The 22,802-nt window shown below is 35.9% G+C and overlaps 2 pseudogenes; one reads left to right on the forward strand and one right to left on the reverse strand.

Moving 5' to 3' along the window:
* Window positions 1–309: 309 nt before the first annotated feature.
* LOC143390389 (zyxin pseudogene) lies at window positions 310–19,956 on the reverse strand (annotated as a pseudogene).
* A 100-nt stretch (window positions 19,957–20,056) lies between these two features.
* LOC143390387 (ras-related protein Rab-6A pseudogene) lies at window positions 20,057–20,583 on the forward strand (annotated as a pseudogene).
* Window positions 20,584–22,802: the final 2,219 nt, after the last annotated feature.

The following is a 22,802-nucleotide window of genomic DNA, read 5'->3' on the forward strand; positions in this document are numbered from 1 at the left end:
GCACAGAGGCTGCTGAGACCCGCCAAGGGTATTGGTGCAGCAGTGAAAGCAGCAGCACTAAGCCTGGTGCCCCCTAGGGTGGGGACCCTGGAGGACAGTGGGCCATCCCTGCAGCGTAGGCAAGGACTGCAGTCCAGGGCTGGGCCTCAGCACCCTAGGCCAATAGGGCCCTGGGTCAGGGCACTTGGGATACTAGGGAAGGGTTTGGAATGGAGGGAGGTTCAGGGCCAGTGGAGGTAGGGATTGGTCTCAATGTGGGTGGCCATTGACGGGGTATGGACCTGCAGTCTGGAAGGAGGCCTGTCCGCATTATGTCTGGGCTTTAGCAGCGTGGCACTTCTGACAAAGCACATGGCTGTCCAGAGGGAAGCAGCCGTCGTCATCCCCTTCAACAGACAGGGGCTTCCCACAGTACTCACACTTGTAAAACATCATGTGGAAGTTCTTGTCCAGAGCCACTACTCTCACGGTCTCATCACGGCCAGGCTAAGGCATGATGGGCTCTGAGCAGACGGAGCACTTTGGGGCATACTGCTTATGGTAGTCAGGGACGCAGTGAGGCCGGTTGGCCTGATCCACAATGAAGGAGGTGCCTTCCAGGGGACAGGTGCAGAGCACGCAGGTGAAGCACTGCGGATGGTAGGCTTTGCCCGTGGCCCTCAACATTCCTTCAGTGATGGGCTGCCCACAGGTGTTGCACTTCTCCAGGGTATCTGTATAGCAGTCCTCGCAGTATGGCACCCCCTCCAGGTTGTAGAACTGCTGTCCCTGGAGCTGCTGCTCACACTTGTGGCATGTAAAGCAGGTGATGTGAAACAGCTGCCCCAGTGCCCGGACTGCGGGCTGCGAACGGTCCGGTCCAGTGGCTGTTGACACTTGCCACAGGACTCATTCACTGTCACACTCTGCCTCTGAGGTTGCTCCATGTCCTGCATCAGCTGCTGAGTCAGCTGCTCCAGCTCCTCCACCTCCTTCAGGGTCAGGGGTCCTGGAGCCCCAGGAGAGCACACCTGGTTCCGGTTTTGGTTTTGGGCTGGTGGGGGCACTGGGTGCTGCTTCTCCTGCACTCGGGGCTTCTCCCTCTGCTGAGCATAGGTGAAGTTGGGGGGTTGAGGGAGCCTGTGCCAGTGGAAGGACCAGTCTCCGAAGGCCCCGATTTTTGATTGGGCTGTGACACGGGTCCACCTGGAGCTCCAGGGCTGAACTTAGAAGCCACAGGAGTAAACTTGGGAGCCACTGGAGAAAACTTAGGGGCTGGAGCTGGGGCTGGGGGACCTCGCAGCTGGGTGTTTGTCAAAGCCACAGGATGGGCCTGGGGCTGGACATGGAGTTGGACCTGAGGCTTGGTCTGGACCTGGGGTTGGGCCTGAGGCTGGACATGGAACTGTGGCTGGCTCTGAGGCTGAGCCTGGGGCAGAGGCTGGGTGCTAGAAGGGGCCTTCCAAGGAGGCAGGGGTGCTGTGCCCCCAGTTGCAGGCTTAGCACTGGACTAATGGAGTGGCAACTGGAGGGGGTACATATCCAGATGACACCCGGGCTTTGAAGGGATCATTCTTGGTCATATCATCCAGCAATGAGGACAAAGAGTCAATCTCCAGGTCAATACTGCTCACCTTCTCCCTGGGCTGCAGAGGGAGTGGGGTGGGGGCCTCAGGCGCTCACTCCATCTCCAGAGGAGGAGGTGGTGAAGGGAAGATGTCCTCCTCCAGAGGCGCAGGGGAGAAGGGTTCTTCCATGGGGGGAGGCGGAGGTGGGAAGGCACCTCCCAGAGCACCCTCTGCATTGTCGCCATCCCCAAGGACAGGAGGAGGGGGTAAAGGAAAGTCTTCTGGGGGCGACGGGGGGATCTCACCCACTCGGCCCATCTGTACGCGCTGGGCCCCGGCCTCAGCGGGAGGCTCGCTGTCCCCGGGCCGGAAAGGATTCACTTTGGGCTTTGGGGCCACCACGGGGCCGAACTTCTTCTGCCGGGCGTAAAAAGCCGGGGCCCAGACGGAGACGGAGATCGCAGGAGGCGGACGGGGGGCCGGGCGCTGGCCGGGAGCTTACGCACTGCGTCTCGGGTGACCGCCTGGGCACGGGGTCCGCGGACTCTGCGTCCCGGTCCTGCAGCCTCCAGCTGGCGGGCAGGCACGCAGGGAAGAGGGAGGGAGGGAGGCTAAATTATGTTTATTTATTTAATAAACTTAAATAGTGCTTACTATATACTGAATTAGGCTAAGAACTTCTAAATATTAATAATACTAACTTGACCCTCAAAAATTATCTTTATTTCACATATGAGTTGTTCTGTGCATTGAGATAGGGCGGGTTTAGTGTCTTGTGCAAGGTTGCAAACTCAGTAATGGTATGAAAATAATGGAGAGGGAAGTTCAAAGATCAAAAACATGGAGGTCAAATATCAACTATTAGTTGTAAAATATCAGAGGATTAGATATAGATGTATTTGTGGTTTCCTAACATTCACATTAGAGTAACATTAACCAATGAGATTATGGGCTTCGTAATAGTCCAGAAGGGACCCTCTGTTCAGGAAAGCTGCTTAGAAAATAAGCCATAGACTAAGTCATTTTTGTTTAGGGTCTCCTCAAATCCCTCGCCAGTGAGCCTCTCTTACTCTCTTACTCTTCTGGACCCAACTGAATAAAGGTGGACAGGAGGCTGAAATATGACCTGATCTCTCCATATGGGAGCATGTGAAGTAAAGAGCACATTTTCCCACCTCACTCTGTCCCTGAGCTTACACTCCTCCTTTGCTTTTTTTACAACTTTTTATCACTACCCTGAAATGAATTCCCACATATTCATATTAGATTCCTGAAAGTTTTAGTGGCATGGTATTATTTTTATTTTTAAAGGAAAAGCTTATTGATAAAAGGTGGTTGTTTTAAATTTTAAAATTTATATAACATGAAAAGACCTGCTTTCTCATATTTTCTTATACTGTTATCTTACTGATTGTTTTTATTGATCATAATAGTTATGGGATAAATGAATCTTTATGATTCTTTATTCACAGCTCTGAACTTCATAAGGAAAGTTCATGAATTCATTATTTTTGTTTTAGATTATTTCTCTTACAATGTTATTATGCATAAACATGTTTTTAGATGGAACAAACACCAAGTTCATTTGTAATGTATCTTATATAATATATTTAACAATTTTACATATAATTATAAAATATATTAATATAGGGCCTGAACAAAGACAAAAAAAAAAAAGGAAAATTCTCACTTTGAGGCAAAGAGGAAAGAATTGTAAAGATGAGAGAAGTTTGTTGTACATAGTTTCAGAAAAACTCAAACAATGAACTGTTGAACCCAGAGTTTGAAGAGTTTTTTAAGACATATCTATGCTAGAATGGCTGTTATTAAATACATGCTTGTTGAATGAATAGCTAAAAAATAATAATAAATTACTTTTGAAACATTCATATGACTTCCTACTTGGAATGGCTTTTCCTGACCTTCCATACTTATCCCTCAGGTCTCACCTTGAATGTCACCTTATCTGGAAAACATTCTTGGCATTATACTCCTGTATAAAAGTGGGACAGAGACAAAGGAAGTACTGTGTTCCTAGATCTACCATAAAGGGATGGGCTCTGTTCCTAGCTCTCTATTATATATAAACAACCGTCTGTAATTAGCTCTACACAAAATTTAGCATAATTTTACCTAAGTAAGGTCTAATGCAGTTTTAAATCTTCAGTAGATACTTTTAAATGCACATTAACATTTGATTTATATTGTTAAAATCAACATACTAATGTTGCTATTTTTAATTTCCCATAGTTTAGAAAATACTTTTATTTAAGATTGTGGGTTTAAAAGTTCTGTGGTTAAATGAATTATTTATTTTCAGCTTTATGGGATGCTTTTTATGAAAGTAAGTTACCCTTGTGTTCTTGGCCACAGTTCTCTTTCTCACTGTTAATATAGCAATTGCCATTAGCTGCTTCCCCAAAGATAGAAGATGTCATAAAAGGTTTTTGAAATTTAAAATGTATGGAAATTGAAAGTTAATGTTATATAGGGAAAAGTAAATTTGTTATGTGGGCAAAATATTTCTTTAGATATGGGGCTTCTATAAAAATCTGTGTTAATAATTGTGCAGATGCACAAATAATCTCATTTTTTTTCATTTCTATAAAAGAAGCTGAGCTGGAATGAGATGAACATCACTACCCTAAGTGCATGTATGAAAAAGACATGAATAGTGTGAATATACTTTAGATGCAAGCAGAGAGATGAAAAATTGTGCTGCACATATGTAATATCAATTATAATGCATTCTGTTGTCAAATATAACAAATAAGAATAAAAAAATTTAAAAAAAAGAAGCTGAAGGGATTTGGATATACCTATCACCATTAAGATCATTTGAAGCAAATTTCATTAGTTCTATATTTACTTGTTATTCAAATAAAAAGGTTAATCAAAAAAACTTTTAATTCATTAATACTGTTATTGGAATTCAAAATTGATAGAGGTCTAGGGGCTTGAAAAATTAATCCTGAATTTAGTGCCATGATATTCTCTTCTTTGGAGGGAGTTTTTCATAGCACTTCAGTGGCTTCTAGGCCAACATATTTATTGGTATATTTGGATAAGGCCTAGTTAATATATTTACCCAAGACCATTTAGCCACCAGTGGCTGTGTTCCTCATGCACATTGGAAAATAGGAAAGAATGTCTAACAGTTCACACTGAAGGAGATCCATGGAAGGGAGCCCACGCTCCTCACAGCAAGACCCATTTCAACTACCAAAGCTTAGAGGCTGGCTCTCAAGAAACTATTAGGCCAGCACACCTCCATGTTTGTGGAAGGTTTGCCCTCTACCCTAGTTTAGCACTCTTCTCCACCTCCTTCGTCATGGTGAGCTCCTGAGCATTACCCATTCCAGATATGCCATTGCAGATATCCTCCTCCTTTTAGGTATAATTGTCTCATTTTTGATAATGACAATTTTTTGTCATTGTTTGCAATGGCTTTTGAAAGTACTTTTGTGTTATCACCTGGTTCACATGCACATTCTATGAATATTCAAATTTTATGATCTATGTATTCTCTAACATTAACTCTAATAAATATTCACTACTAATCCTAATATTGTGTTAAAACTAAGTCTAATATAATGGGAATACAGTTAGATCATATGAGGTTTTATGTATCTTTTGTCTTTCCCATTCCATTATCAATGGTATAAGTTATATAACTAGTCACATATTAAGAAATGCATAATGTCATGACTCTCATTACAATCTACCCAGGGTCAGAACGTGTTTTATATATATATATATATATATATATATATTCATAATATATATTCATATATATTATCACATGAACATTCTTATGAGTACTCTAATGTTGGAAGATACAAATTCCCTTATCAGACCACAAACCATAAAAGTTGGCTGAACTGAAAATTAACCTAATGTGATAACCATATTTAAACAATTTTTCACATAAGAGCATGTAGTATAAAATCAATATTTATGTGGACTTTGAATGATGTATACTCAATTATCAAAGGCATATTTCATATCTATTATTATATACTCATGTATATAATATATGTACAGTCTACAAAGATGAGTAACATTATACACTAACCTGAGTTATTACATGTACATTTAAATGGTTTTTCATGCAAATTTTCAATAGTTCAATATCAGGAATATTCATATTTCCTGATATTCTTATTCATTCCTTCATGTTTACAGTAACCTTTCTAATAATTAAATACTAACCTTAATATTACCACTGTAACTATACCTAATTTAGCACAAATCCATGTATATTCATATGAGATGTGATGTGTATTTTGACTTATAATTTTAATTATAAATGGTTAAATTAGTATATATTCATCATATGATATATCCATTCATCCCAAGTTCAAAAATTTCTATTCATATGATTCACTTTAAATCATTTCTTGTTTCAATACACATCTAGTCATCCATATTTTCCTACTCTGTTTTACATGAACATTCTTATAATTGTACATGGTTTTCAAAATATATATTCATTTTCTTTTTTAAAAAATATTTTATTTATTTATTTTTAGGTGATGCTGAGGATCAAACCAGGGCCTCACACATGCTAGGCAAACACTCTACCACCGAAACACAACCACAACCCTACATATTCATTTTCTAAGAAAAATTCAAACAAACTCAATATGTAATACTAACCCTGATATTACCACTATACCTATACATAGTTTGAATTAATTAATTTTCATGAATATCAGATTCCATATATATTTTAAAATGTAATTTCATTCATTCATGTTGAATTTCCATCAAATATTTTATATATTTATTATATGATATATTTATGCATCATCTAGTTAAGAATTGGTATTCACAGAACTCACAGTACACCTTTTTCTATCTAAAAATGCTAATTTATAGAATTTCAAAACATTTTCACATGTATAGTAGAATAAATACTCATGTTACCTAATGCACACATTTATTTAATAATAGTAAACTTACTGACACAATATTCAAAACTAACCCTGAACTGATGTTTATACCAAAACCTAATCTTAAATAATAGCATGTATGGCTATAGACATACATGGTTATGTTCATAAATATATTGAAATTTCAATGGTATTTTTGCATATATATTTTGTGTCTTTGTAATATTATATATATTCCGCTATTCCCAATTTAAAAATTTTCATGATCATATAAATCACATGATACTTTTCCCTATCTCAGAACTTAAAGATGTATATGGTGTTCTCAAACATATTTTCTCTTGTACATCCTTTTTGAGTCCTGTATACTGACATTCACATTTAGAATCTAACACAAACCCTACTGAAAAAGAAAATCAATACTAATCTTAAAAACTCATTCTTCTTCCTAAATCTACATTTCAAACCTCCAAACTGAATGTTTCAGTGGATTTTGACATGCACAAATTCAGTACACTTTCATATATTATCATATATTGACTTCTATGGGACATCCATGCAGCCCCTAACTTTAAAAAAAAAGTGTCTAAATTATATACCTAATGTCCTTCTATTTTCAGATCTTACATATTTTTATGTTTTCATACATATTTTCACCTATACATTCTTATGAGTATTCATGTTTCCCCATACCAATATTCTTCCACTAGAATGACTCCTAACCCAAACAGAAATGGCATGTTAATCCTAACCTTACTCCCTTACCTAAATCTAATTTCATGAATAGAGTTGTTTTTCCAGTACTGGTATGTAGGGGACTATACACCTGCTGAGAACCTCAAAGGTAGATGCCAGAATGATCCCTGGGGAATATTAAGGTTGCTCTGTAGGCTCTGAGATGCCTAATGTCATCTTTCAGGACAAAAAAAAAAAAAAAAAAAAACATGGTCAGAATGAGGGGATGTGTCTGAAGCAATCAATCCAGGGAAGATGGACAAAACCAGGCCTGTCAGGATACTTGATGCCAGGTGCCTTGGTATAACTGCCAACTTGTGAAAATGCCATAGGAAGATGGGTGCAGCCCCCATTCCATGAGGCCCTTGGAAACACCTGATAGGAGACAGTGGTTGCCAAGGAAGTGACCTCACTTCACTTCTTTGAAGGTAGTGACCCCACCTAACTTCATTGTTGATGGAACTCTCTGAACTTATAATCCAGGTAGCTAGGCACCCAGAGCCACACACAGTCCCAGTCGGCTTACTTGTTTGGACTCAACAAGTGCAGAGTTATACTTTCTTGATATCTACTGATCTGTGGATTGGCAGATTCCAGAAAAGCACCAGGAAGGGCCCTTTCCTGAGAATGAAGGTACTTGATCATCACTGGGTCATGACAACTTCAGTGAGTTTGCCCAAGGAGACCAGAGGTGAGACAGGACAGGCCATTGCAGGTGATCATAGTTTAACTCACCATCAGATGACATTTTGGATAGATGCAGAAGTTCAGGGGTATGTCTTGGTATGTTTTTGTAAATATGTTTGAATTTGTGGTTTTTGTCTCATATTCCCTGAGAATATGGAGGGGAAAATCATTTATTTGGTATTTAATTGACTGTATAGTGGTGAGTCATTTTGCTGAAGGCTATTATTTCTATATTGATATGCCCTATTAATCTGTCATCCTAGGGAGAAGGAAAAAGTGCATCAGTATATATGTCTTGTGTAGTGAAAACATTTCCAGCACTCCTCCTGGCAAGTGTATGAATGAACTGCTACTTGCCTTGCGGATGGGAAACACCTAGTATATTCTTTAGATCCTGTATTCCTCCTGAAATCTGGCTGCTACCCAGAAAGTGTTCATAAAAGATGTGTACCACCTCCAAACCCTCTGAAATGACTTGGTAAAAGGAGTGCTAAGCATCACTGTGAAATTTAGAAATCACTGACAGTTAAGGTTTTTCAGGGGAGAATTCTGCCTGGATAGATGGCAATCCAAGTTGGGCAAGCAGTAGAAGTAATTACCAGAGTCTTGGTCCTGTTTAAAACTCTTTTCAGGGTTTGTTCTTCCATATTGTTCTGTTCCCATAAATGTAAGGAAATTCTTTCCCTCAGGACTCTCATTTGTAAAGCCTCAGGAAAAGCAATTTCAAAATCTGGATGGAGGGCTTGCATCTGTCTCTCAGTGTGAAAGCATTCTATCTAGATATGTCCAGTGACACCCAGTGGATAACTGAAACTGCTGATAGTTCTGAACCCTGTATAAATAATAGTCCATCAGTATCTATGAGGTATTGATATTTATATATATTTATAATATATATTTATATAAAGTATCCCTTATATAAATGTAAATCCCTTATATAAAATATATTTATATTTATATATATTTATATAAGGTATCCCTTATATAAATAATACCTAGTATTTATATATAATGCACATACTCCTGTACATTTCAAATCATCTCTAATTATGTATAATACCTCATACAATATACACATTATGTAAATTGTTATGCTGTATTTTTTATGGGATAATGACAAGAAAAACTGTACTGTGTATGAGAAAGGAATTTTTAAATATTATTGATTCATAGTTGATTGAATCCATGGATGTGGAATGCACAGATAATAAGGGGATGAACCATATAGAAGTTGCACCATATAGGAATTGTAATATATTTCTTCTTTTTTAAAAAAATCAACTGTAGATGGACACAATAATTTTATTTGTTTGTTTATTTATTTATTTATTTATTTATTTATTTATTTATATGGTTCTTAGGATTGAACCGAGTGCCTCACACATGCTAGGCCAGTGTTTTACCACTGTGCTACAACTTCAGCCCTGTAGTATATTTTTTCATATCCACACACACCCATGAAAAAGTTTAATTTATAAGTTAGCTGTGGTAGATGACTAATATTAACTCATAATAAAATAGAACAATTATGCTAAATGAAATAAGCCAGTCCCAAATTATCAAAGTGAAATATTTTCTCTGATTTGCAAAGGCTATTCTAAAATGCATCAGGAAGTAAAAGGGAGAAAGAAAGAAAAAATGAGAAAGGGAATTTCATTAAAACAGCGGAAATATCAGTAGAGAAGTTGAAGGAGATTGAGGGGGAGAAAGAAGGAAAAGGAAAACAGTGTATAAATCTGACTACTTTTTTGATACATAGAGGAATATATGACAGTGAATCCCAACATCAAGTATATCTGCAAGACACTAATTTAAAACAACAATAACAACAAAACTATAAATAAACTGCAGAAACACCAGTGGAGTAGTTGGAGGGGTGCAGGGGGAGGGATGAGGGGGGAATGGAGAAATGCTGGGAACTGAATTAGAACAAATTGTATTCCATGCTTTTGTGATTATGTAAAAATGTATCTTAATGTTATATATGGCTAAAAATCAATAAAAATAAAAAGAACAATCTCTTAAAAGTAAAACAGAACAATTATAACAGTATACTGTGACAAAATTGATAACATTACTATGCTTGTGCTTTAGGGAGATTATTAAGTGAAATAAGGATTACTTGAACACAAGCACTATAATTCCTCAATAGCTTATCTGACAACTAAGATGGTTATTGGGCAGGTAACATATACAGTGTGGAAACTCTAGACAAAGTGATGATTCACATTCCAAGTGGAATGGGATAGGATGGTGCAAGATTTCATCATGATTCAGAATAGCTTGATTTAAAATTTATAAACATTTATTTCTAGAATTTTCTGTTTTATAATTTTGGATCTCCATTGACTATGGTAACTGAAACTGCTGAAAATGGAACTGTAGACAAAGAATGGTTACTGTAAATATGAACAGGAATATGGCTTCACAAAGTAATTCAGGACCTTAATTAATATGCATGCTTTTTAAAGATATATGACCAGACAACAAAGTTTTCCTCTGTCTTCTTGTCCATGTTGTCTGATATTTCAACAATTTTACTTCCATAGCACTTCATTTTCCTTCTACTATTCCATTCAGATTGAAATGAATGGAAAAAGTGATCCCCTTCTCTTTTTCCGATAAGCTCTACACCTGAATTGGACTTTAGTTTCTGTGCCTATCATTGGTGATTAGTTATGACAATTTAAATGCAGGACTTAAGTCCATCCTGAAAGGTTTGCCAACTTTAGACAGTGGCTAATCTCAGATAAAACTTAATAACACCATTAGAATTTAACTACTTTAAAAATATAAGCATATTTCATTCAGTCGTTGTTTTCTTCCTAATTTTTAATAATGTAAAATTTGACTCAGGTATTTTGTATGATGCTGTTCTCTTAATAATAGTATAATCTTACAGGGCTGAAGTTGTAGCTCAGTGGTAGAGTGCTCACCTAGCATATGTGAGGCCCTGGGTTGGATCCTCAGCATCACATAAAAATAAATATAAATAAAGGTATTGTGTCCAACTACAAGTAAAAAATAAGTGTTTTTAAAAAAGAATAGAATAATCTTAACATTTCACCTTCTAGCAAAAATTTAAACAGTAAATTTAAAAAGTAAATTGTAAGTACATGGCTATTACTTTTATTTTTTATTAATGCATTATAATTATATATGATATAAGGGTTGATTTTTACATAATTATATAAGGATAGATTATAATTTGTTTCAATTCAGTCCCTAGTACTTCCCCCTTCTCCTCTTCCCTTCCCATTTCCTTTTCTCTACTCTACAGTAGTCTTTTTTCCTATTTATTTATAGATTTTTTTAATTTAGAAAATACATATAAGAAATACAATACAAATTATACAAAATCTAAACAGTGAAGAATATCTTAATATTACAATTAACATTTTTATCTATATTTATATAAAATGCTTCTGTATAAAGTTGTTTTTACAAAAAAAACACAAAAACTTATATTATACATATTATTTTGTATTTGCATTTTTTGTGTAATATCTTTCTGGGTCCCCATTTCACTTAGGTACCATTCTATATGATAATATAGGAAGTCTGTTTATAAAATATTACAAACACTGTCTGGAACATAATAAGCAATCAAATGTCATTTGTTCTTTGTAATCGCCTTATCATAAATATGAAATTTGTGTTGCTGTTTTCCTATTTATAAAACTTTACTTTGAAACAATCTCAAATATACAAAAAAATGTAAGATTAGTACACAGAATATTTCTTTTGCTTAAGTCATTTTGAATAAGTAGATAGTACAGTGCCTTTCAGCCTAAAATTCTCTAGTGCCTATAAATGAGAACATTCTCCTTAGATAACCTGAATTCACCCATCAAATTCAGGAAATTAACATTAATACATCACTAAACTCTGACCAAAGCTAATTTCATATTTTTCCCAATTATCCCCAAAGTGTTCTTGACAACAAAATGTTCCAGTTTAGAATCCAGTATTACATTTAATTGCAATGTCTCTTTATTATCTTCCATTTGGGACACTTCCCAATATTTCCTTAACTTTCATGACCTTGACACTTTTGAAAGCTGCGGGCCATTATTTTGTAGAATGTCTCTTCACTTTCTGTTAGTCTTTTGTTGTTGTTGTTGTCTTATTGGGGATTGAACCCAGGGCCTTGTGCATGTGAGGCAAGCACTCTATCAACTGAGCTATATGCCCAGCCATTCTGTTAGTCTTAATGGTCCATCATGATCATATTTGGATTTTGTTTCTTCAGGAATTGCACAGGTTATCTGATCTTTTCAATGCATCCTATCAGTTGGCACCTGATTTTTATTTGTCTCATACTGACAAAAACTTGATTATGGTGGTATTGGTCAGATTTCTCTAATGCTATTTTTTTCTTCTCTTTCTCGTTAGCATTATTTATGGGTCAATAAGGAGTATTTGGAATATTCCTCATCAAACTTTTAATATTTCATGTAATTATTTCTATGAGTATGCAGTCAGCCTCATTCAAAGAGTTACATTGTTATTTATTTTGGTGCCAAATGCTCTAAGATTTGGCCAGTCAGAGGCCCTTTCCACTTGTTTCTGTGTAGTTTAAACATGTATCTATTATTGTTCTTTACCTCTAAGTTCATTTTGTACTTTTTCTGTACAAAATGAACATTTTTTTCTGTACTTTTTTGTACTTTTTCCCTTAGCAGAGAATGGTTTCTGGAACCAAAATCTGTGTGCTACAAGTACTCATTGATATTTGGGGTATTGCTGCTCCTAAGCCCAATTGGTAGAAGAGTTAGGGAACATACCCATATACATATTAATATCTGTATTTCTATATGTTTATACATGGAAGACCATGAGTTCTTTCTAATACCTCAAGTTCTAATTCAAGACCATTCTAATTTTTCTTTTTTCATATTTTCACTTCTCAATAACTAACATTAAAAAATGTGCCTCCCAATATTTGACTGGTTCTGATGTAGGCCAACAATACTCTGTTAATGCACTCTTGCCCTCCCCCTCTCTGAATACCCTCCTTACTCTTGGCCTCCAACAGTCTATGCCTGGCTGCAGCTGCCAGCTCCCAGAATGAATATCCTTCTCATTTTTTTCAGGCTTCAACTTACTGTTCCAGGTCTCCCCTAGTCCCCCTATCAGGGCATGTCTGCTTTGCTGGGCCCCAATAACAGGATTTTGACTGAACTGTTTAGGAAAGGAAATGAAAAGAACAGTTTCTATCCTTTGATTTTTAAGTTGATGTTACCTATTTTCTCACTACCAGGATTTTTAAAGATTACTACTCTTCTATTGGATGTTCAGGTATCTCACGTGTTCTTGTTGTGTTTGTTCTTATAAATAGTGATTTGCTGCAAGCAACATCCACATTTTTTATTATAATTTATGGGAATTTTGCTTGCCAAATTGAGTGCTGTTCAAACTAATACTAACTAGCTTGCTGGGCATGGTGATGCACATCTGTAGTTCCAGCTACTCAAAATGCTAAGGAGGCTGAATTTCTTGAGTCCAGAATTTTGAGGTCAGCCTGCTAGCATAATGAGATCTCATCTCAAAAAATATACAAACAATGGCAACAACAACAAAAAACCCAACACTAGTTTACTCATTTATTATTATTGCTGGTTTAGTTTCTACCTAATTATATTATAGAAATAATGTCTTAGTAAATGAGGCAGCTGGGACTAAAATGAGTTTTCAGATAATTTTGGCATTATTTGAAAACTCCTACTGCTTTCTCATAATAACCATTTTTGAATGAAGGTAATTTAAAAATCTATTGCATGTAATCTTTTCCTAGTTATTTAAAATTAAGAAGATGAGTTTTTAAAAAGTCTGATGTCCTTTGCATGTCGTAGAAAGCACTTCACTGAACTCCCAAACTACCTTTTTTGCCACTTTTCATTTTGATTAGTTTATCACATCATTTATCTTTCCTCAAGTTGCCACCTTGTTTTTATTTCTGTAATAATTCTGTGTTCCTCAAGGCATAGGTACCAAACAATGAGGTGAAAAAAAAGTGTGTTTGATATTTCATGAGCATTATATTTCTCATCACCAAAAAAATTAAATCTTTACTTGACTTCCTTACAACTAATTCACAGTTTAGAACTATTATATTTTGATGTACACATGAGGGAGACACCATAACCTTTTTCTGTAATTAGGCCTCTGAAGTTTTAATCAGACCCTCCTCTGTGCCTTTGCTCTTACTGAACATTAGTACTGTGCAGCTTGCCTCCAATCAAAATCACATGATTTTCCATCCCATAGTATTTGACTGCACATCTATTAAAACACTTAGAACTTACTTGTGTAATATTTTTTAATAATCTCTCCTGACTAGACCATGAAGACCAGGAGGAAAATTAAGTGTTCTTATCTAGCCATTCATTTCCTGCAGGTAGCCTAGTGATTTATCTCTTGTACAAACTCATTAAATGTTGTCAAACTGAATAACTTATTATCTTGTTTATAGATGCAGCTGGTGGCCCTTATAGCAGAGACTTAATTATTTCTCTTAAACTGCAGGACACTTAATTCATTAGTATCTGCTAGGATACAATTAGACATGTCCAAGTATCCAGTTTGCCAATACCTCAAACTGGTATATAGGCAATGTAGAATAGGCAGTGTAGAAATAAACAATATAAAAATGCCATAAGATTATTATGCAAAAAGATGGTTTGCTAGTAATTTTTTCCTCCATCTCTCCCAGTATTCTGACAAGCAGGATACATCTTTTGATTTTCTAGATTTATCTCTATACATATTCATGTTCATTCATTTGCACTATTTTTTTTAAAATCAGAGAACTTACTTAGATCAGGTCCAGCATTGTAAGCACTTTAAATTTGTACACACTAAAGGTAATTTAAGGGTTCTTATGCTGTATAAATATAATTTATCTGTGTCCTACAGGAGCCACAACATGGCTTAATTCATTCCTATCCTATCTGTCCTGCTTCATTCTATAAATAAAGCTCCAAAGGTCATGTTTTAAATGTGGAGCCATCTTAGTAGGACATTTTCCAATGGCAGTGATTCTCATATGCTAGTTAATATCATCTGCAATGACATATAAAAAGCAACAACTTGAGTTTTCCTCAGAAAGCTAAATTTTTATTGAATATAAAGGATTATCCTTTATTCTACGATTGTCCTTCATACTTATTGATTATTTAAATTGAAATTTACCCTTTCTTTTAATGAAACATCCATGACCAGGTACTGTGAATTTGTACCCTTATAATGTGAAATACTTGAGACAACATATGTTTCAGAATTTAGGTTCATTTTGGATTCTGGAAAGGAGGTAATAAAGTCCATGTATCCTATATGACATAACAGCCACAGCAGGGTCTGAGAGGACACTCCCTAATCAATTTACAGTAATGTTTCTGCAGTGAAACATAAGAATATTTATACTACATGAGAGAATAAGCCTGTGAATAGCCTCATGTCAGTTCAGGTCAGGCTTTATTGCCAGATGAGGAGGGTTAGATGAGATGTTGAATGCAAATGAGTTACAGGCAAGAATAAAAAGGCACTTTGATTTTCAAATGTTTGAATTTTGAAATTGTGGATGAGAGGTTGCCTTTTAAAATGTTCTTAGTTTGCAAAATTAAGTTGGCTACCCTGTACAGGACCCCAAGATGTTTTTTGAAATTTCACTGGTCCACAAAATCTGAAAGCATAGGGAACACTCCTTGAAAGCTATTGAAGTGAGTGTAACTTTACTTTTATACTCATCCCTAGCCAATAATAATGTCCCTTTCCATTTTGTTTGCATGGAACTACATTTTCAGTTATAATCTTTGAATGTTGCAAGATTCCCAAACCTGCTTTTTTAATTGAAATAATCAAATTTATTTTGTGACAATTTTCAGAGATAGAGCAGGATAGGTTTTAGTCTAAACCAATTCACAATGTCAAATGATGGGTCAGGATTTTCCTAAAGGGATGGGTTCTAGCCAGAAAGGTCTTCTTGGTTGTATTTGTTTGGGTCAAATAGAATTGTGAACATAAGACTGGAGGTTGGTCTGTGTTGGGGAAGGCCACAAATATCTATGTGAATTTAGGTTAACTTTGGCATTTGTAGTTTATGTGCCTATTCATCAAATGGAGCTAATAGTTCCCACCCCACAAGTACAAAATGAGTTAGCAATCATGAAAATACTTGGTTGAGGAGGACACTTTAACATGTCAAATGACTGTTTTGAGAAATAATTTATATACTATGAAGCAATACAATAAAAATAACACAGATATACAATTCTTACCCTAGCAAATTTGTCCAGAAAGTAGACTTGGTACTACTTAACTCTTGCTTGAAAACTATATTTTTCTTAGCCATTGTGTCAGTTATTTATAGTGTTCTAAATTTAAAATCACCTTTTGCCTGCTTTGTGAAATGTATCTGCTCAATCTCAATTTCCTTCTTGGGAAGGCAGAGATAAAATAGATAATAAATTAATTAAATCAAGTATATTAGAGTGCACCATGTAAAATAAGGTTACATTACTTGTATTTGTTAAATGTTTTTCTCTTCTATATGTTTAAATTTTAAAAAATATTTACTTTTAAGTTGTAGTTAAACACAATACCTTTATTTTATTTATTTACTTATATGTGGTGCTGAGGATTGGACCCAGGGCCCTGCATATGCTAGGCGCGTGCTGTACCACTGAGCCACAATCCCAGCCCTAAATTTTAAATTATATATAAAACCATTTCAGAAATGTGTCCTTTAGACTAAAATAAAACTTAGGTATTTTAACAACAAAACTACACTAGCACACTATACATGACAGCCCTTTTCATGAATGGCACTGAACTGGCAGAGGACAGTTGGACATACTGAGTGTTCAATAAATATAACCTGGATAGATGAAAAATAGGGAGGAAAGAAGAGAGAGAGAGAGATGCTAGCCTTTGGGCTTAGGTTCCTTATATCTCTTCTCCACATCATGACTACCATTCTTAAATGAAATGCAAAAAACTAATTCCTTATAAAATCTACAGTGTGAGAACTGAGAATAAATGGATTTGAAAGATCTCTGGGGAAACATGAAAATTTTCTAAAATTATTATGGTGATATTGGCACAACTCAGTAAATTTACTAAAAAAAAACATTGAATCGTATACTTTTTCCAGGTGAATTTTATGATATATCAGTTATAATCCAATAAATCTATTTTTAAAAATTCAAATTACATTTTATTTTAAAAGTTTTGAGGTTACTTCAGAGGTGCTTATAACTTAATAAAACATATTTATATATAAATATATGTAATTATCAGATGAGGCTGAATGTGCTGGTGCTAAAGTAGGGGAATAAAACAGGGTACAGCAGACCCAACAATTGGAGCTTAATCCAGAAGATTCATGAATTCCAAGGCAAGGCAAGCCAGGTGATCTTGCAGGATCTAAGCTGCCATTTCTTAAATGGTTGTGACACAAATGGATCTGATACTAGGCAGTTTACATATATTATCAAATTTAACCTTACATTTCCATTTTTTTTTTTTTTTTTTGGTACCAGGAGATTGAACCTAGGAGTGGTTAAACACTGAGCCACATCCCCAGCCCTTTGTAAAACACTTTATTTGGGGAGAAGGTCTCATTAAGTTGCTAAGGGCCTCATTAATTTGCTGAGATTGGCTTTGAACTCAAGATCTTCATGCCTAGGCCTCTTGAGCCCCTAGGATTACAGGTGTGCACCACCACACCTCGATATGTGTATTCTTAAATTATTTTAATATGTCTTGGACTGATTTTCAAAATACTTTGAGGTCAGGTTTATATGCAGATGTTTTGTTCTTTAATTGAAACTCACCCATTATTTGTGTGAGCCAGTGATGGTAAAGTCTTCAGATAGAAAATTGTTTTTTATACAGTTTCTTAGGCATATCCTATTTTTGTATACATTAGTGGACACTTGTACTTGCAAACATCGTTAAATATGTCTTACCTCACAATTAGGATAAATAGAAGGATGATATGATAATCTCCATATTAAAAAAGAAAAATGATTTGTTCACCAATTAATTGGGTTTGAAATATTCTAGGGATTGACATACTTGCTTGCATATAGGAATAAATATAGCATACTATTTAAATTGGAGATTATTACTCTTCAAATCCAAAGTATGGTGATATTGGCACAACTCAGTAAATTTACTAAAAAAACATTGAATTGTATACTTTTTTGCATATAGGAATAAATATAGCATACTATTTAAATTGGAAATCACAGGATGAGTGCGTCACCCAGTGGAAGATGTTGCTAATTGCAAGTGATTGTGAGCCCTCCCTATGGTACTTGTCTTTACAGCTGGGATTCTATAAGATGCTCCCCGAAGACACTTAACTTTTCTCTTGGGAAATTAAGAGGAATAGACCTTCATATTTATTTCCAATTTTTATGAGGAGCCCATACTTTTTTCCATTTGAAGATGAGGTGGAAACTTCCTCTTTCTTTGGCAATAAAATGGGTGAGGATAGCTTGCACAGCTTTAAAAAAATAGCCCCTCTTAGATCAGCATTTTCTGAAGTGTGGTATACATATTACTAAAAGTAGACAAACACGCATAATTTGAATTTGCTTCTTCTTTTAATGCTTATTAGAAAAGAGAATGTCTTGGTTGTACCATATTTATTATTACATGAATGTTATTGCTGAAGTTAAGACTAGAGCAGGTGTCAGCACCCTATCCAGACCAAGTGATAAATTACTGATGCGGTGCTCAGGTATGCCTGAGAAAGTGTTGCTACATTTAAAAAAATATCTTTAGTTGTATATAACTTTATTTTATTTATTTTTATATGTGGTGCCTCACACATGCCAGGCAACCACTCTGCCACTGAGACACAACCCAAGCCCTGTTACTGCATTTTTATAGGGATACAGTAAAATCTTATTTTCATAAAATGGTAATAATTAAATATACAACATACTTACACACAATTGTGAATTGGAATCAAACCTGTGCTCTGTTTTTTCTTCCTATTTTATTGTTCAAGTCAACATGTTTAAGGTATATAATATACCTTTATATTTAAAAAATTCCATAGGTAAAAATGGAATTTTTTAAATATAAAGGTATATTCTGTGAGGAAAATGTTAATACAAGGGAATGATTGTGATGAAATCAATTATGTATCTTTAGATAGATATTGAGACCAAATTTAGTAATTGCTTGAATCATCTACTACTGTTATAGAGTGACCAGCTGTAAAGAAAACTATTATCCCACAAATATGATAAAAAAATATTTGAAGTTTGTTTTTTCATAAGCGTGTTGAGAATGAACATATTTCGTTGTATGCCACAAGTTTAGGGACATACATTCTGGTGTGATTCTTTTTAACCCCAAGTGTTATTTTGAAACAAACACACACACAATATATATATATATATATATATGGTTCCTCAAAAATTTCAACATAGAATTAGTCATATAATCTGGATATGCCACTCCTAGATACATACCAAAAGAATTGAAAATTGATAACGAAACAAATCTACACCTATGTAGAACTGTGTACAGGGTAGCACTATTCACAATAGCCAAAGGGTAGACAGGGGAGAATGGTGACCAATTGCTTAATGAGTGTCAGTTTCCTCCTGGGGTGATGAAAATTTTTTGTAACAAGATAGAAGGCATGGGCAGGTTGGGCTGCTGCAGCTGCAGCTGTGGGAGTCGGGGCGCTGAGCGTGAAAGGTCCCAGATGCGTCTTTGGTTCCAGCCCCGCCGCCCTCAGCCTATCCCACCCTAGTCTCCGTGGTGGGTGCTGAGGGGAAGAGAAGACGCTGGCCTTGGGAGCCCCTTGCACACTCCTGGCAGCCTCAGACACCGCCCTCCTTCCCTTTGCTGAGGCTGGCCTCACTGGGTGCTAGGCTACTCTGCGGGAAGGCGGCATCAGCCGCGATGGCTGTGTGCTGTGGAGAGTCCTGCTGCCCTCCAGCCTTGCTCCTTCGCCTGGACCGGCAGGGGCCCCCCCTTCTGCTGGCCTTCTTCATCAGCTGGTTGGAGCAGCGTGGGTCCAGGAGGTCTCTGGGCTGAGGAGGTGGCAGCTCCTCTGGCTCCATCTTGTCCGTGGGTGGAGACTTTGGGAATCTGCTAAGGAAATTCAAGCTGGTGTTCCTAGGAGAGCAGAGCATTGGAAAAACATCCCTGATCACCAGATTTATGTATGACCGTTTTGATAACACTTATAAGGCAACAATTGGCATTGACTTTTTATCAAAAGTCATGTACTTGGAGGATCTAACAGTATGATTGCAATTACGGGACACAGCAGGTCAAGAGCGGTTCAGGAGCTTGATTCCTAGCTACATTCGTGACTCCACCGTGGCAGTTGTTGTTTATGATATGACAAAAGTTAACTCATTCCAGCAAATACAAAATGGATTGATGATGTCAGAACAGGAAGAGAAAATGATGTTATCACCATGCTAGTAGGAAATAAAACAGATCTTGCTGACAAGAGGCAAGTTTCAATTGAGGAAGGAGAGAGGAAAGTCAAAGAGCTGAATGTTATGTTCATTGAAAGGAGAGCAAAAGCAGGATACAATGTAAAGCAGCTCTTCAGACATGTAGCAGCGGTTTTTCCTGGAATGGAAAGCACACAGGACAGAAGCAGAGACGACATGATTGACATTAAACTGGAAAAGCCTCAGGAGCAACCAGTCAGTGAAGGAAGCTGTTCCTGCTAATCTCTCATGGCATCTTCAACCCTTCTCCAGAAGCTCACTGCTTTGGCTCCCTTATTCTGTACTCTTTCATTAATGCAGTGTGAATATTGGCTTGAACCATTTCCCTTCAGTAATAACGTATTGCAATTCATCATTGCTGCCTTCATGTGGAGATGATCTATTAGCTTCACAAGCACAAAAAAGTCAGTGTCTTCATTATTTATATTTTACAAAGAGCCAAAAGATTCCAGCATATTCCAGCGATAACCTTAAGGATCAGATACATTTTCTTAACATTTTTCTTTTTTTAATGTTATGATAATGTACTTTAAAATGATGGAAATCTCAACATTATGAGCATGGCTTGGTTAAGGAGCAGTATGTTCTCAGCAGCATTTACCCACCTACTTGATCTTTCCCTGCTTTTCTCACCTCTCTCTTATATTCATTCCCTATTCTCACCCACCCACAAAACAAACAGGAGGTGGCAATGCAGCAAACCCATTGGAATTATTCTTCAGTTTTACAGATAGCCACTTGCTCTAGACCAAGATGTCCAAAATTATTCCTGAGCACTGATTTAAATTACTTAGACATTCTTTGAGGTTAAAACATAGCTATCATGGTGGGCAATGCTTAAATGAGGAAAGGGTTCTGGTGTATCCTCAAAATGAATCCTAGTGAATATACTGAGTACTTACAAGTAGATGAGCATAAAATTTATTTCTGACCAAGACAAATGACTTTTTCACATGTACTTTATTAGACTCTTGGAGAAAAAAATAACCAAGTGCTTCAGAACAGGTTTTTAATGTTTAATTATTCATCATAAAATCAGTTCCAATTAACTTTTTCCTCCCAAGGTTTTTAAAATTGTTAAGATAGCTATTGTTGGTTTTAAAGCAAAAAACTCTACCACCACCCTTTTAAGAAACAGATTTTGCTTGTATTTTCTTTCTTTTTAAAAATGCTATGCAGTCAAGGCATTGTGAAAATCAAATTCCTTTAAGAAACAGTGGAAGAATTTAAATTTAATGACTTGATCAAAACTATGACAAATAAAAATAATGATATCTAAAGCTTACCCACAAAAGGACCCTCACAGAATAGCAAATACCCTACTCAAAACATTTGAAGTCAAAATTAAAATGGAAATAATTTTTTGTAAGCCCCTAGAGGCAGATAAGAACATTGAAAAGGGAACAGAGAGAATGGAAATAAAAGTCAATATTATGCAGATGTATGCCTTATTTTTTAGCGTTTTTAAAATGTTGGGTCTTTCAGTCTGTTTTTGCTTTTTATTAGATCTGTATAGTTTGTTTAATTAACTAGTGATTTAGTTTATATTTAAGCTACAATTAATCTTTTTTTTCCATTGGAGATATTTATTTCTTTGCCTTTTTTAACTTTGAATTTTTAGATATTATGATGAATTTTTTTAAAGCTTCATCACCATGGCAATATGCATTTCCCTTAAAACACTGCAAACAAATATACTAGGAGTGCACCCTTTTAATCTTTACTAGTTATTGTGAGATTGCTGCGTAAGTTAATAAACACATATGTAAATGCATTGTTTGCAGGGAGAAAATTTCTGAGTTAAAGCTCAGGAAAAGCCTGCTGAATTTATGTTGTAAGCATTACCTAACACAGTATAAAGATGAAAAGACAACAAAAATAACTTCATACTTCCTCGTTTTCTCATTGCTACAAAACCCTTAACTCTGAAAACTTTGCTCCCTTCTATTCCTCTTTCTCCTTCACTTCTCATTTATTGTCACCTTGTAATATTCAGAGAGCATTATGTATCTGAATAGAGAAATGTTTTCAGGTAATCATTAGCTCACATACCTGTAACTTATACTCAAAGATGAGATGAAGTTGTAAAGTGCTTTTATAATAGAATGTTATTATATAAAGCAAAAAAAGATAGAAGGTATGATCCCACAATATTCTGATTGCACTAGATGCACTGAATTGAATGATTCACTTCAAAATCATAAATTTTATGTCATGAGAATTTCATCTCAATTAAAAAATGCAAAGATCTATCTATCCTGTAGTGTGGTGTGTTTAATATATAGAATGATGTTAAGTTATGTATAAGCATTACTTGTTTTAGGAATTACATATATATTTCATGGTGTTTTTAATGGTAAATTGTATTAATTTTCTACTTTTAGGAATGTACATTTTCCTTTTAATATAAATTTTCAGTTTAAAAGGATTAATATAAAAGA

The sequence above is a fragment of the Callospermophilus lateralis genome (assembly GCF_048772815.1).
Source record: "Callospermophilus lateralis isolate mCalLat2 chromosome 17 unlocalized genomic scaffold, mCalLat2.hap1 SUPER_17_unloc_2, whole genome shotgun sequence".
Lineage (NCBI taxonomy): Eukaryota > Metazoa > Chordata > Mammalia > Rodentia > Sciuridae > Callospermophilus > Callospermophilus lateralis.